Consider the following 17,036-nt stretch of genomic DNA (forward strand, 5'->3'; position numbering starts at 1 on the left):
CCTCTTCCAGTCCAGCTCTCTGCTGTGGCCCGGGAGTGCAGTGGAGGATGGCCCAGGTGCTTGGGCCCTGCACCCGCATGGGAGACCAGAGGGAAGTACCTGGCTCCTGGCTTCAGATCAGCGCAGCGCCAGCCGTAGCGGCCATTTGGGGGGTGAACCAACAGAAAAAGGAAGACCTTTCTCTATGTCTCTCTCTCTCACTATATAACTCTGTCAAAACAAAAAAAAAGAATAAAGAAAGGCCTTCTATGGAACCTAATGTGTGCAGGGATGAGAGGGGACTGGATGGGAGAGCCGGCCAGAGAGTTGAGGTGCTCAGAACCCATGGGTGGGCCACACACACATCACAGGTTGGCAGATGGTGGGACCCAAATGGAGGAAGAGTGTGGAAAGAGCTGTCAATGAAAATGATAGGAGGCCATTGTTTGGGATTAAGCTCCTTCCTGCTGGGCCCCAGCAAACCAGACTAAAAATCAAAATGGCATCACTCATGCCGAAGTTCCACAGCACCGGAATGGAAGCCAAACCTTGCACAAGACAGAAGGGTGGTAAACAGCCACACTGCCCAGACAGGATGGTTCTCGCTTCACTCTCACACCCAAAACGTAACCCAGAATGTCAACCAAGCAGTCATTTTTCTCTTGTTCTGTCTCCCTGGACCCATCTTACAAGGAAAGTGGCTTTGAAATAGCCGATTGGTTTTTGTTCTTTGTCTCTGCTATTTTTTTTTAAAAGCTTCTCTGTCTATAAAACCAACATCTTCTGTTCAAGATTGTTCACAGGGGTGGGGAACATCTGGCCCACAGCCTGTGTAAGACTCACAGAATCCTTAGGTCTGACCCTCCAAGGCAACCACAGGCAGGACTCACAACTCAATAAATCTGTAGCAGGCTTAATTTTTAAGTTGAGAATTTTGTGTGGCCCTCAATGATGTTATAAATGACCAAATGGCCCTTGGCAGAGAAAAAGTTCCCCACCCCTGATCGGAACTGTTATTCTATTTTATGGAATGAAGTATTGCCCAATTCTAGAATCAAAAATAAAGCCAGTAATGTATAATAAATTGCTGTGATGTTGTGCTTTGCTGGAGCTAAGAGGCGCTCCCGGCTGGAGGCCTCAGCTGGTTACCAGCAGCGGGAGGGAGAAGGCACCAGACTAAAGGTGTTGACCCTGGAGGAGGGGTCTGGCCTCTGCTCTCAAGGAGTGCAAAGCTTTGCCTGATGGAAACAATTAGAATCACAAAACTCAAGATGCAGAGAGAGATCACGTACAATACTTCCCACGTTCGACCAAACAATTGTGAGAAAATGAACGCGGCAGTCCACTCGCGGCACACGGCAGACCTGGGAGTAAGAGCAGAGGTGTGAGCTGAGCCACGCCTCTGTAGCTCTTTCTCCCGGGCCCCAGGGAGAACCTAGGGCCTGGGACTTGGCCTTGTTGGGTCCTTGCTCCAGCTTCCTACTCCTGCTCGTAGTGACTTTATCTTAGGGGCGTTCCTGCTACACTTTTGGGTCCTGAAGGTGCCCTCTTTCACTGAGGCTGGGGCAGAAGAGTCCCCAGGGCGCCCACAGGCAAAGCAGCAGCACTCCACGTTGTCTCCTTTGCAAAACTCCAAGCCTGCAAAGTAAAAAAGGGCCCCATGTGGGGTCTTGGGAATTGCAGTTCTAGGGACTGAAGTCAGATTGCTCTGAATCAGTGTTTTGAGGCCCGGAAAGGTGGGAGCATGAGTGGGCTATTGGGTGGTCTTTGCTGTTGTTAAAGATTTACTTATGTATTTATTTGAGAGGCAGAGTTACAGACAAAGATAGGGAGAGACAGAGAGAAAGGTCTCCCATCCACTGGTTCACTCCCCAAATGGCCGAAATGCCTGGAGCTGGGCCGATCAGAAGCCAGGAGCCAGGAACTTCCGGGTCTCCCATGTGGGTGCAGGGGCCCAAGCTCTTGGGCCATCTTCAGCTGCTTTCCCAGGCCATTAGCAGAGAGCTGGATCGGAAATAGAGCAGCGAGGACTTGAACCAGTGCCTGTATGGGATGCCAGCACTGCAGGCGGAGGCTGAACCTGCTACACCACAGCGCTGGTCCCATGGGCTATTGTACATTGAGAAGGAATCGGTGCTGGGTGACCCGTAAGCGATAAAGGAAAGAATGCACAAGCAGAATGGAAATTTCCATACAAGAGACTGCTAATTGGTGATGTGCATCTTGAGCCTCTGGGACAGTATAATCTTTCAGGTCCTTCCAGGTGCCTGCAGACCAAGGGTAGGGGTGGCAGAGTGCACATTCCAGGCCGCCCTGAAGTCAGGCCCGAGCCCTGCTGCTGACGGTCTGCTTTCAACGTGTCGTTCATTCTGATTTTAACACTCCTTACAGTGTTGGAGAGCAAGGCAGGAGAGTGGGAGCCCAGCTGCTCCGCGGAAGCCAAAGACCATGGGAGCTGATCGGCGAAATCTCTTCTGGGCCAGTGGTCCAGGGATGGGGAGGAGGCCCCCTGGGCCATCCTCTTCCTCCTGATTGCTCTCAAGGAAGGGGAGGCCTAGCCCCTGGCCAGGAGCCTGAGGAGAGAGACCACAGGGAGCAGGAGCACTCACCGTGTGCCCACACGTGGTGCGGTTAGTCCTGCAGGTATCTACCTGTTAATACTCACAGGGTAGGTAACGTGCCTATGGCCGCACAAAACAATCTCATCTTCAGGACGTCCTTCTCCTGGGGGTCCATTCTGCTGACAAATATCATCAGTGTCCAGTGTGCCCAAGGGTGTGGACTTGGGGGTGAAGCCTCTCAGCGCAGTGCCTGCTAGAACCAACGAAGTGAGCCCCGAAAAGAGTATTAATCCAGAGAAAAACTCCAATGTTCTAGTGTTTCATGGAGACATCCTAAAACACAGAAAGTAAATCAGCAAAGCCAGGGAAAGAAGTTAAACAGCAGCGTAAGACAAATCATATGCAAAGTAGGATGAGGGGAGAGAGTTCAAGCCAATCTGCCTTTATGTAAATATCGATGGATTGCGTTTTCTACCATTACATAATAGACAGGCGTATGTGTTTAGAGAAATACAAAACCTGCTTATGTGCTGTGTACAGAAACAGAGTAACGAGGCTGGAAATAAAGGGGTGACAGAGAAAACAGGCAAAGATAAACAAAAGGGGCAAGAATTGAGATGTCCGTATTCAGGCGAATTTAAGGTTAAAAGCACTCAGCAGGATGTTGTATCACGACAAAAGACAGGCTATTAAGGAGACCCAGGGGCAACAAACACTAAGCCTCAATCACTACAGGAACTGAAGGTTTAGAAACCTGTAAAAATGCAAAGAGAACTTGATGAAAAACACAAATACAACCATAGAGACATTAATATACCTCTCTGTGAGCCAGATATATTTAACAGACAAAAATAGAGACAGAATTGTAAGATAGAATTGGTAGAACAAACCTCGTGCCTCCATATAGTCTTTGTGTGGAGAATGTACTTCTTATTAGTGTATAGTTAGTGATTTGGGGAGCATACACAAAAATCAGATTTTGTCTGGTTTGGAGTTTTACTCACACTGTACTCTGATCAGCACTTGGTGTTGTTAGGCTGTTGTTCTGATGCATGTGTTGTAAGATCCTGGTGTGGTTTTAATTTGTATTTCTTTAATGAGTAATGATCTTGAGCATCCTTTTGTGTGCAGTTAGAAACCCTAATGTCTTCTTTGGTGAAGTATCTGTTCAAATCTTTTGCCCAAATTTCTATAATTGGGTTACTATCTTATTGATTTTTTTTTTTAAGATTTATTTTTTGTTTTTTTGAAAGAGTGACAGGAAGAGAGGGAGAGACACAGAGAGATCTTCTATCTACTGATTCACTCTCCAGATGGGTACAACAGCCACAGGTAGGCCAGGCTGAGCCAGGAGCCCACATATACTTGGGCCATCTTCTGCTGCTTTCCCAGGCACATTAGCAGAGAGCTGGATGGGAAGTGGAGCAGTAGAGACTCATATGTGGAGCAGGCAACTCAGGCAACAGTTTAACCCACGGCACCACAACGTGGGCCACTCTTATAATAAAGTTTCAAAGGTGTACATCCCAAATACAAGTCCTTTATCTGATACGTGCCTGCAAATATTTTCCCAGCTTTTGACTTGTCCTTTTATTATCTTTATAATATCTTTCAAAGAGCAAAATTTCTTATACTTTATGAAATCCAATTTACCAATCTTTGTCATGGATTAGGCTCTTTGTGTCATATCTACAGAATCTCTGTCTAACTCAAGAACACAAAGTGGTGTATATATTCTTCTACAAGTTCAATAGTTTTGCATTGTACATTTAGGTCTGTGCTCCATTTTGAGTTAACTTTTATATATAATGTGAAGTATAAATTGAGATTCATTTATTCCACATATTGAAATCCAACTGTTCCAGAACTATTTGTTGAAAGGAATATCACTTATCTATTGAATTGAATTGTCTGTCAAAGATCAACTGACCACATTCGTGTAGGTTTTGTACCTCTGTCCCGTTCTGCTTATTTGCATGTCTTTGTTGTATTTATAGAGCATTAGAATCAGGCGCACTTACTCCAGCAAGCTTGGTCTTCTGTTTCATTGTTGTTTGCCTGCTGTAGTTCCTTTGTTTTCCATATAAATTATGGAATGATTTTACTGATTTTATAAGAAAATCTGGATAGGATTTTGATTATGATTGTGTCAAATCTATAGGTCAATTTTAACAGAATTGACATCAGAATGTTCCATAGAATTGACATAGAATCTTACAAACTAACTGTAAACATAGGATTTATCTCCATTTAGTAGAGTTTTATTCATCTCATCAGTAGTTTTGTTGTTTGCAGCATATAGATCTTGAACATGGATAACTTAGGTATAAATTCCACAAACTATGTTCTAGATCTACATGCTGCAAACAACACAGTAAATTCAAGCACCATCATTTTCAATTTACAGTTGGAACCATTCATATATAGAAATATACTTAAGATTCGTATTTTGTATAAATGAATTTTTTAAAAGATTTTTTGCTTGAGATAGAATTCTTGGTTGACTGTTTTTGTTTTGTTTCGGCGCTGTAAAGATGTCAGGCTATCTTCTTCCAGCTTGCATAGTTCCAGTGATAAATCTACGGTTATTCTTTTTTTTTTCTTCAAGATTTTATTTATTTATTTGAGAGGTACCATTACAGACAGAGGGAGAGACAGAGGGAAAGTTCTTCCATCTTCTGGTTTCACTCTCCAGATGGCCATAACAGCCGGAACTGGGCCAATCCGAAGCCAGGAGCCAGGAGCTTCCTCCAGGTCTCCCACGCAGGTGCAGGAGCCCAAGCACTTGGGCCATCTTCCACTGCTTTCCCAGGCCATAGCAGAGAGCTGGATGGGAAGAGGAGCTGCTGGGACTTGCAATGGCATCTGTACGGATCCCGGCACTGCAGGCAGAGGCTTAGCCCACTATACCACAGCACCAGCTCCAATGTTACCCTTTTTAAATGTTACATCTTTTTATCTTCATTTTGGTGTTCAGCAGTTGAAATATGATGTGTCTCAATGTTCGTATCTTTCACAGTGTTTTTCTTTGATTTATTCTGTGTGAAGTTCTTTGAACTTCTTCCATCTATGTTTTGATGTCTTTCATTATTTTAGAGACATTCTCATTCCCTATTTCTTAAACTACATCTTCTGCCCCATTCTCTTTCTCTTCTCCTTCTGGGATGTCAATTACAAGTATGTTTGACCATTTGCTGTTACTCCACTCCTCTTACTCGGTTTTTCCATTCTCTTTTTCTGTGTTGTCTGTTTGATTTGTATTGCACTTTTCCAAGTTCCTTTGACCCCTTTCTTCAATGGTGTCAGGCCTGTTGTTCAGCTAGTCAAAGGTATTCTTTTCTGTAGCTATTCTTTCCACTGGCATGTCTGTTTGCCTCTTTCCTGGAGTTTTCCTCTCTCTCTACTGAAATGTCACATCTATTTGTTTATAATTTTTTAATCTTTTCCACAATAACTTTTCACATTACACTTGGATATTTCAGTTTTCCTGTCTGATAGTGTCACCATCTGGATCATGTTTGAATCTGCTACTTTTTATTGCTTTGGTTTTTTAAAAATATTTTTAAAAGATTTTTATTTTATTTATTTGAAAATCAGAGTTGCAGAGAGAGACAGGGAAAGCGAGAGCTTCCCTGAGAGACAGAGAGAGCTTCCAGGATGCTGGTTCATTCCCCAAATAGCTGCAACAACAGAGCTGGGCGATGCCAAAGCCAGGAGCCGGAGCTTCTTCCAGGTCTCCCATGTGGGTACAGGGGTCCAAGCACTGGGACCATCCTCCGCTGCTTTCCTAGGCACACTAGCAGGGAGCTGGATCAGAAGTGGAGCAGCCAGGACTCAAACCGGCACCCATATGGGATGACAGTGCTACAGGCAGGGGCTTTAACCCCACTGAGCCACAGGGCTGGCCTCTTGCTTTGTTTTTTACTGCTGTTTTATCATGCATTTTGATGTCTCATGACTTTTAATTAAAAGTCAAACATCATCTTTAGAACAGTGGAGACTGAACAAACTCTGTATGCCACTTGTGTCTCTAGGCCAGGGGTTTGCAAACTGTGGACTATTGTCCTAATCAGGTCCGTTGCCCATTTCTGTGTGGCTTTTGAATTGAGAAGGGTTCTTACATTTTTAAATGTTTGATTAGAAAGCAAAGTAACAATATAGTTTTATAATACAAAAGAAGTACATGAAACTTGAACTTCAATGTCTATAAAAAAATTTATTAGAAGACAGCCATATTGGGAGCTGGCGCCATGGCTCACTTGGTTAATCCTCCGCCTTGTGGCGCTGGCATCCCATATGGGTGCCTGGTTCTAGTCCTGGTTGCTCCTCTTCCAGTGCAGCTCTCTGCTGTGGCCCGGGAGTGCAGTGGAGGATGGCCCAAGTCCTTGGGCTCTGCACCCGCATGGGAGAGCAGGAGGAAGCACCTGGCTCCTGGCTTCGGATTGGCGCAACACGCCAGCTGTGGCGGCCACTTCGGGGGTGAACCAACGGAAGGAAGACCTTTCTCTCTGTCTCTCTCTCACTATTTAACTCTGTCAAAAAAAAAAAAAAAAAAGCCATACTTGTTTGTTCACACATTGTCTATGGATAATTTCCAGCTTCAGCCACAGTTGAATAGTTGCAGCTGAGACCACATGGTCTACAAAGTCTAAAATATTTACTAGCAAATATTTACGGATAAGGCTTGTCTATCCCTGCTGGAGAAAGAAGTTGGCCTGGCTTTGGCTTCTGCCGCTGTGGGTTTGGGTTTTACTTCAGATCATCACCAGCTTCATGAGTTTGTTCTCGGGGGGAAGCTGTGGCCGAGGGTTTTCTCGGCGCTCCTGCTTCAGTCTTGACTCCCTCATGCACCTGTGCGTTTCCCTGTGAGCCTGGGTGGCGGTGACGTAGGAGATTCCAGTGGGCTGGGCCCAGCATAATTTCCTTCCCTTTCCAGAGGGTTAAGGCCGTTGTTCTGTGGGGTTTAACATCCAGCCTAGGACTAATGTTTTCCATGCTGCAGGAAGAGGGTAATGAGCAGTTTTGCCACTTTTTTTGAGAAATACCTTTTGGGAGAAGGCTGAGTAAAAGTAAAGATTCGTGCGTGCATCCGCCGTCTGTTCACGCTGGAGCCATCCCAGATCCTTACCGCAGCCTGGGAGGCAGGCAGACCAGAGTAACTCCTTAGTGTGTGCCATCGCCTTGGACTCCTGGCCCATCCGGGTGCGTGACTCTCCCCGGTCCTCCTGGATCCGCACAGCCTCAGATGCAGTGAGTACTCAGTGCCTAAAGATAACTGAGAACTCGTGCAGCAAGAATTTGCACCTAACATAAGTGCTGTAATTATGTCAAATCAAAAGCTGAGCACAAAATACGGAAAATCTTTGGAGGGGTGAACTGAACTCTTCAGTTGTATTGAGAAAAAAATCAGCAAATCACCACCTATTGTCGCTGAAAAGAACCTTTGAGAACACCTAGCTCACCTCCTTCCCTTAACAAATGAAAAACGGTCAAGGCTCCCAGAGGAGAAACACACCAAAGGTCAGGTACCAAGTTAGGGCTGGGAACTGGTGCCTTTCGAAGTCCAAGGCAGGGAGCCCTGCTGGAGGGAAGAGCTGCAGGCTTGCTCCTACTGCTAACCAGGTATGTGGCCCAGTGAGCAGCCAACTCACTCTTGCTGTCCCCTGCCCTGCCTCTCTCCCAGGGGCTAAATCAGCTGAGGGTACCATGGCTCTCTGGTAAGCATTAAGCCTTTCCTAAGGTATGAGGTTAGTACCCTTCAGGTGGCCACAAATCATGGCGACCTGGGGACCATGGCGGGGCTGTTCTGGGAGTTCCCAGCTACGCTAGGTGTCAACTGAGCGATGCTACATTCCCCTCCCCCGCCGGGATCCAAGCTCCCCCCTCCCCAGTTCTGCACTCCCGCCTGACCCCTGCTGCTGGTGTGTCTCCCCCCACCCGCCACAGCAGCAGGCCTCGCCTTCCCCTGACCTTCGTCCTGCTCTGGCCATTGCTCCAGAAATCTAGAAATCTGTCTCACAGGTTCTTCCTGCACTGTCCCACTCACCGGGCCTTTGGCCAGCTTGGGTTTGTTCTTTGAGGTCTGGGCCACCCTCCTGCACTCCCCCATGGGTTCGTGCCTCTCTCTGCTTCTCTTATAAAGTTCCTAGTTTTATTGCATTTTAATGGATGCATTTGGGTGGATTTCAGCATTCGAAACAGCGTTGGGAGAAAAGTCTCCTCTCATTGTGTCCCTCAGCAACCCGGTTCTTCCCACAGGCGATCTTTGAGTTTCTTGCAGAAGATTCTAGAAGTACCCGTGTATACAAGGAAGTGTGTGTGTGTGTGTGTGGACTCTACCTGGGTCAGCCATCCCTGGGGTCCCGAGGCTCCGCCTGTCTGCCCCAGCAGGATCATCTGTAAGGGCTCCCCCACCTTCTACGCCTTCATCCTCTTTCATTCTGGAAGTGCGAAGGAATGGCTCCGTGCGATTCTCTCTGTGTCTTGTGCTCAGCCGCCATTGTGCCTAAGGGGGATTTTTAGGTACTGAAACCTTCGCCTCAACTATTACAACCTTTGCAGTTTTGAAGGGTTCAATATTTACCTCCCCCAACCCCCCGCAAGATGCTGGCCCCTTCACTTGGCCTGGCAGTTCTTCTTGGATGATCAGAGTTGGTTTCAGAGCGGCTGACCCCCCCTACACAGAAGCCTTGGCTGTTTCCTCTCCCCATGGGATTCGACTGCTGGGCAAGCCAAAGGTGGCAGCAGGAACAGAGCCTCCCCGCGTGCAACCCTCTGTCTGCCCATGGCCTTCCAAAGACGGCTGGGGGCCAGGGAGTGCCCCTCAGGAGAGGGGCCAGGGCCGTGGCCGCACCGGCCAGCCTGGCTCTCTGCTTGCCCCCTCCAGCCCTCCCGCGGGTCTCTGGTTAATTGCTGTGACATATCGGTGGGCACTCTCCGAGGCGAGAGCGCGCGAGCCAACCCGCAGCATCCCAGCTCAGCAATCATCGCTGATTAAAAACTAGTTACAAAGCAATGAAGATGGAATCCTGCATTAACCAGATGACCCCGTCCGCGGCCAGGCCCAGATAGATGGGAGTGATTATGAAAGCATCACTTACAACGTCGGCAAATGTTAAGAGCTGTTTGAATGTCCAGGAGATTTACGGGGCAGCGACAGCGTTTGGCTGCGTGGGACTCTGGCTCCTTGCTCGGCTCCCAGATGTGCTTGTGTGTTTCTGGGCTCCTGTGGGCTCGCAGCACACTCGGAGTGGCCTGGCTGGGCCGGGCTCTTCCGCGGGTTTAATCTGAACACGCTGGCTGGTATAAAGTAGGCAGTTATCACGTTGCCAGTTTTCAGAGAAGCTGAATAGCTCGGCCACACTTCACACCGAAACTGTCCTGATCATAATTTAATCTTGCTTGAATGATTCCAAAGGCACTTGGAAGTCTTGCCCTAATCAGAGTCGTGGCTGGGAATAGCAGAACTTGATATTGAAGAACTGTGGAAGTGCCCATCGGAGCATCGGGTGAAGTAAATGATGGGACCCAGAGGAGGCGGCTGTGGCGTGTGCGAGCGTGGTGTGGGGTGAGGTCTACCCTGGCTAACTGTGACATCATCACGGTCAGGGAAGGACCCCTTCTAAAAGCCCGCCCCTCTCCCGGCTCCCACCTGCTCCCAAGGCGAATTTGGTCTCTGCCAGCTTGGGCGACAGCTGAACAGATTTGGAGTCACAGGTGAAGAAAATGGTTCTGCCCAGGAGCCCAAGACGGAATCCCCGTTAGTAGGCTAAAGAGAAACGAGGTGAGAGGGAGGAGAGAGGCGAGAACTGGGTTTGGAGGTTGTGTGTGTGTGCCCATGTGTGTGCCTGTGAGACAGAGGGAAATGGGATAACAGCGCCTACCTCGTCAGGTCGCTGTGAGACCTCAGAGGCCCACACGCTTGGCTTTGGACCGAATGCATTCCCCCAATTCCTGTATTGAAGTCTGAATCCCCAGTGCGATGGCATTTGGAGGTGGGGGCCAGGGGAGGGGATCAGGCCATGAGGCAGAGGCCTGGTGAGTGGGGCCTGTGCCCTTACAAACGAGACCCCAGAGAGAGCTGCCTTGCCCTCCTAGCAAGAGGGCACCGTCTGGAATTGGGCCTCACCAGACTTGGCCCTGCAGGGGCCGTGACCTTAACCATCCCAGCCTCCGGAACTATGAGAGCTGAACGCCTGTCATTTAGAGCACCCGGGCTCCCATGTTCTGTCTTAGCAGCCTGGGCAGACCAAGACACGAGCATGTGTTCCCTCTCTCTCTCTCGCTCATGAAATAAAATTTTGATGGAATCACCAGCAGGGATTTTTTTAAAATCACGTGAGAGATTTCCACGGCCTTTCAATAACATTTGGCTGTTGGCACGAATTGAGTACACCTCCCTGGCTTTGAGAACCGTGCTGTTTAGGGCCAGAGACCCTCTTCCAGATGCCCCGACCCCGACCCCGGAAGTGATTCCCAGCAGTAGGGTCAGCCAGGTGCTGCGCCGGCCCAGGAAGTCCTGCGGTGACAGGATGGCTGTGACCCACGGAGCAGGCAGGGCCACAAGTGCTGACGCCAGGCCTGTGAGGGGCTCGCACATGGGAGTTCTTACCCCGAGCCCCTGTAGCCTTCAAGAACCACAGCCCACACGACAGCCAGGGAGGTGAGAAACCAATCTACTACGTCACCTGGGTCTTTTGCCCAATATATCTGAGAGTATTGTCTGCAAAATAGACAGTGGCTTTGGCAGGAAATGAAGGGAAGAGGGTTCTTTCTCCTGTTCAGAGGGGTGATTTGCCTTTCGGGAGAGGCAGCCCCCGGTGGCAGATGGTCGGCCTCAGCTTGCCTTTACGCCGTCCCGTACGGGATCACACGTGTGACAGCCGAGCTCGGCCTCTGGCCACGCCACTACGTCCTTTCCCGAATACGCAGTCATTCCCAAATACTTGCACCTCAAAATCATTTTCTTTTACAATAATTACTTTGTGCGTGATTGCCCCTATTACAGACAGCGTTACAGTTTGGTCACAACACCAGCCACTGTGTGCGTCCATCATGCTTCATGCGCGTTTGCTCTCAGGTTTGTCAGGGGATGTGTTCTGTGTTTTTACCTAAAGAGGGTCTTGGGGCCAGCGCTGTGGCGCAGCGGGTTAACACCCTGGCCTGAAGCGCAGGCAACCCATATGGGCGCCGGTTTGAGACCTGGCTGCTCCACTTCCGATCCAGCTCTCTGCTATGGCCTGGGAAAGCAGTAGAAGGTGGCCCAAGTCCTTGGGCCTCTGTACCCGCGTTGGAGATCCAGAAGAAGCTCCTGGCTTCGGATCGGCACAGCTCCGGCTGTTGTGGCCAATTGGGGAGTGAACCATTGGATGGAAGACCTCTCTCTCTCTCTCTCTGTGTAACTCTGACTTTCAAATAAATAAAATAAATCTTTAAAAGAAAAAAAAAAAAAGAGGGTCTTGGGTTTGCTAGAGCTGAGACAGGCAGGCTCCCGGACTACTGCTTATTCCTAGAAAGGCTTCCAGACTCCTCCGATCTGGTCCATCTCAGCTCCAGCCTAGCACGCCGCACCACGATTTCCCCAGTCAGAACAGTTCGAGGTGCAGGTGCAGGCGCAGGAGCTGTGCAGGTGTCGCCCTCCCTGCAATGGCTGAGACTCCCCGCCCTGGCGGCCGAAAGCCGCCACACTCGCCCTTGTTAGGCCTCCCATGTGATAGCCACGTGAGAACAGGTCCGTGCATGGTAGGCCCTACATTCCAACGTGTAGAACGAATGGACACCTGGCGGAGCTCAGACCCACCCCTCCGAAGCATTTCCTGTGTGCCCAGGGCCAGCTGTGGCTCCAGAATTCCCAGAATTCCTGTCGATTCTGCACAGCTGGGCGGATCTGTGAGTCTGCCTTGTCCGGAGTCCCGCCCACGTGGGCTGCAGAGTCAGCTCTGTGCCTGCCTCAGCGGCTGCTTCTGTGCACCGGGAATCACGATGGCCAGCCGTGCCACACACCGGGTGGGCTTCCTGCGGGCCCCCACGCTTTGCCACGGGGAAGAGGAGGCTCGAGAAGGCGCTTCCACGTCCCCTGCCTTGAGCACTCCTGAGGAACAGCCCCTCCTGCCCCACTGCCCCCACCCCTGACCTGGGACACTGAGCTAGCCCCCACCCCCAATGATCAATGGGGCCTTCGCTTTGCTTCCTTTCTGCCCTGTTGGGAGCCTCCAGGATGAGCCCAGCTGGCCCGTCTGGCTTCAGAGCGAGTCCTGGGAGGGAGGGAGCTGGCACCTCCCTCCCCAGCGAGAGGCCCCACCCCCTGGCACCCCGCACTGTCTGGCTCGCTCCATCCTCAGGCAGCTCTTCCCTCGGGAATGGAGTGACAGCCACACTCCAGGGAACCGAGCTGGTGACACAGAATTCTGTGCAGTGACGCACAGAGACAGAGGAGCCTCTGCCTGGGAGCCCAGCAGGGGCCGGGGGCGGGGCCGGATACTGGGAGGGGGACGCACAGTCTCAGGACTGTGGGCTCCTGCTCTGCTCCAGTGGGTGCTGTCAGTTGTCTCCTAGCCTCCTGCTCCCACTAGCAGTCTGGACGCTGAAAATGACCTTCTGTTGCCATCTCCTTGCCCGCTCAGGGCCTCCCTTTCCCGGGCACACAGTGGCCTGCAGCCTGCCCACCTGCTCTGCCACTCCCACCTAACTGCCCGCAGTTTCCCAAGCAGAGGACAGCGCCTGGCTCTGTCCTGTGGTTCCCGCTGCTCCCCTTGCCTGCAGGGTCCTTTGTCTGCAACATCTTCCCCAGGTCGTCCTGGGGCCTCTTGGGGAAGCCTTTTCTGGTGCCCCAGTGATGGGAGCGCCCCAGCCTGGGGCTCCCTCAGCCCCGAGCTTTCTTGTGCAGCCTGTGGCACCGGGCAGCCTTACCTGTCTGGGCTCCTGAGGGCACAGGTGGCCTGCGGCTCCTGTTTCTGCATCTCCAGCTCTTGGCCAGGAGCCGGGCAGAAACCCAGCACTCACGGAACACATGTTGGCTTCAGTGACCTCTGATAGAGGGTTCCTTTTCTCGCCCAAAGAAATCTCATATATTAGGATTACATGGGAATTTACATACCCAGGAATCATGCATATCTGGTTTGCTTTTTTTAGTTATAATTTTCTTGAGAAAGAATTCATATAACCACACACTTCACCCATTTTTAGTATATTTTAGTGTATTCATGGACTCGTGCAAGTCTCACCACGGTCTGGTGGATGGAAGATCTCTCTCTCTCTCTGTCTCTCCCCCTCTCTTTGTAACTCTGCCTTTCAAGTAAAAAAAATAAATTTTACAAACATGTTTAGAGTAGTGCAGGCACCACAAGCTCGAGGTTCTGCAGTATCAAAGCTCTAGTCAATTCAGAATTATTCCTATCAGGGTTCTATAATTAGAATATAGGCTTTCAGCTATGACAAAGCCCCTAAAATAGCAATAATACAGAGTTCTCATTTAATAGTTGTTGTATGAGGGGTCTTTAAAAACTCACGGCAAACATTGGTGCAAACATTGTTTTGAAACAGGCAGGGGTTTTTACAATGTGCATTCGCCCTGAATTTTCTGAAGACCCCTCCGTGGCTGATGCGATGGCTCCGTGGTGCCAGGGACTTAGCTCCTCGCCTCTCGCTCCTCCAGCCCCCTGGACATATGGCTTCCAGCTTGTGATCCAGACAGCTGCCCCAGACACTGTCAACACGTGCCTGTGCCCGTGCCCGCCAGCCAGGAGACAAGGAGAGAGCGGGCGCCAGAAGTTGCACGTGTGCTTCTACACCACGGACGGCTTAGCTGCCGCGAAAACTGGGAGCCACAGTCTCTCACTTAAAGGCAGGTGCTCAGCTGAAATGTGGATTCCATAACTGGGAGGAGGAGAGAGCAGGATATGGAGGGAGCTGTCAGATCCTCCAAACGATAATCCAAAGCATCCTAGGAGCCACGCACTTCGGCCAGCAAATTTCTCCCCGTGACAATGCTTCTTAAAGTTTGGGATAAAATCAAGTGCCTAACTGAGAGTATATATAGACAAGAAAACAGAAAAGGAATTCTACAACTTACCTATGGGGAAAATATGAATTTCAATGTAGTCAAGTCTGTCCCTCAGCAGTTCTGTCTTCGATTCTGTGTTGAGAAAGCATTTTGCACTTGTGTTGAAACAGGTGTTCAGCTTGACTTCAGGTTTTTTCTATACCGTTTGTTTTGTCTTTTACATCCAAAATTCTTGTTGACTAGTGTTAGGGAACTAAGGTTTCAAGTTGCCAACCAGTAGGGTCATATCTAGGACAGACGACGTTGCACAGCATGCCCCGTGACCAAGGTTATCCGAAACAAGTTCAAGTCTTTGTGTTGGTTGAGGATTTAGTACAGCACAGGCTCTCGGCCAGTATCTCAGGGGAGGCCCACTCTTGATTTCTAAGGGACAGCGGAATAAGGAGATAAATCACAAACAAATCCATGCCATCAGGTATGAGCTGTGGACTCTCCAAGGAGGTGACACTGGGGTTGAGGCTGCAGAGACCACAGGGGGACCTTCCAGGTCAACCAGGGGGCGGCGGCTGCATTTCAGGGCAAGTTGCTTTAACTCTCTCAGTCCTGGTTTCTCCGTCTAGACCCGCAGGGCAGTGCCTCGCGTACAGGCACACTGTTGGAATTCAGTTCCAACAGCTGAGACTTGGAAGCACCTCAAGGCTTTGTGAGGAAGAAGGTTGAGAGGCAACCAAGCAAAGGCCCTAAATAGCTGGTCAGGGTGAGCAGTGAGAGGAAGCTGAGCATCCCGGGACGCAGACCAGGTCCCCTGAACAGTTGCCGCTGGAGGCAGACCCAGCCTCTGCTGCAGAGTTGTTCTGGGGGGCAAGAGTCCTAGCAGCTAGTTCCCTGCCTGTGGGCAAGTCACTTCCCTCCTTTGAGAGTGGATTCTTCTGGCTCCAGGACGTTCAGAGCGTTCTCCGTGGTCCTGAGCGAGTCCAGGGGTGAAGACAGGGAAAGGTGGACAAGGACCTGTAGGGCATCCGTCCCTAATCTGATGGAGTCTCCTTGCCAGCTGTCCCATCGCCTGGCCCTCCGGCCAGCAGTTGCCATGGAGTGTGGCTTCGGAAGGCATGTTGCTATAATAAGACGTGTTTATTTGAGTACGAAGGTCAGGGAGTTAAGTAGTTGGTATTCCAGTCGTATAGAGTCGTTTGCACAGTGTCACTAATAATTAAAGGGGGTTTTGACTAATCTAGTTGCTCTTCCTAAATATACTCTGCTCAAGAAACTCATCAAAGCAGCGAAGTAATCTTTGAGGTTATTAATCTCCTCTGCTTCACAGCTGGGGCAAATTTATTTGCTTGAATTAGCATGTAATAAACTTATAATAAAGCTGCCAGGGCCCCAGCCTGGTCGAGAGTGGCTCCGTGCAATGGGTAGTTACAACCTGGAAATGGCGCGCCAGTCCCTGGGCTGTCTCTGCAGGCTGGTGGGCTGCCCCCAGAGACAGTACAGAGAGGGGGCCATCAGGCACGGCAGACCCCGAGATGGAGCTGAAGGGAGCTTTGCAGGCTGTCGAGACACCCTCCTCCTCTCTGCCCCTCCTCACTGCAAAGGCAAGGAAACCCTAGCTCAGAGAGGGAGGGGTGTGGCTGCAGTCAGCGAGGCGGCCATGGCGAAGCCAGGTGAAAACCCAGGGGGAGGCGTGGTTCCCCGTCCTCTTCTGCTCCTAGCCCGCAGTCCTCAGGGTCTGGAGGCTGGGGTTCGCCATTCAGGTCCCGCTAGGGAGCCCTGTCGCGTCCCCTCCTTCCCATTTCTATGCCCCTCTTCCTTGATGCCCTTCCAGCATTTACAAAGTCACAGTCATTTTTTTTCCTCAAGTCATGGGTAATAAAAATAGAATGAGTGATCGCTGGCAGTCTCGATGCTCTCTGAGATGGAGAGCCCCAGATCTAGGCTGCGTCCTTGCTCTTCCTGGAGGGCAGAGAGACTAAGTGACTCGCCCAAGGCCACACAGCTCCTGAGCTCGGGGCCGGCAGCCCCTCTCCAGGGTCTCCTTCCTACATTGCGGATGCACGTTCTGGGATCGGAGTGACTCCCGAGTTTTCCCATATCACTTTCTTATTTATTTATTTATTTATTTGAAAGTCAGAGTTACACACAGAGAGAGGAGAGGCAGAGAGAGAGAGGTCTTCCATCTGCTGGTTCACTCCCCAGTTAGCTGCAATGGCCAGAGCTGCGCCGATCTGAAGCCAGGAGCCAGGAGCTTCTTCCAGGTCTCCCACATGGGTGCAGGGACCCAAGGACTTCTACTGCTTTCCCAGGCCATAGCAGAGAGCTGGATTGGAAGAGGAACTGCCGGGACTCAAACCAGCGCCCATATGGGATGCCTGCGCTTCAGGCCAGGGCATTAACCCGCTGTGCCACAGCACTGGCCCCTGGGGAGCCCCTTTGATTCAGCCTAGGTTAATAATCCTTTGCAATTCTTTCTTTTTCTTTTTTTTTTATTTGACAGG

Source organism: Lepus europaeus, chromosome 18 (genome assembly GCF_033115175.1).
Source record: "Lepus europaeus isolate LE1 chromosome 18, mLepTim1.pri, whole genome shotgun sequence".
NCBI classification, from domain to species: Eukaryota; Metazoa; Chordata; class Mammalia; order Lagomorpha; family Leporidae; genus Lepus; species Lepus europaeus.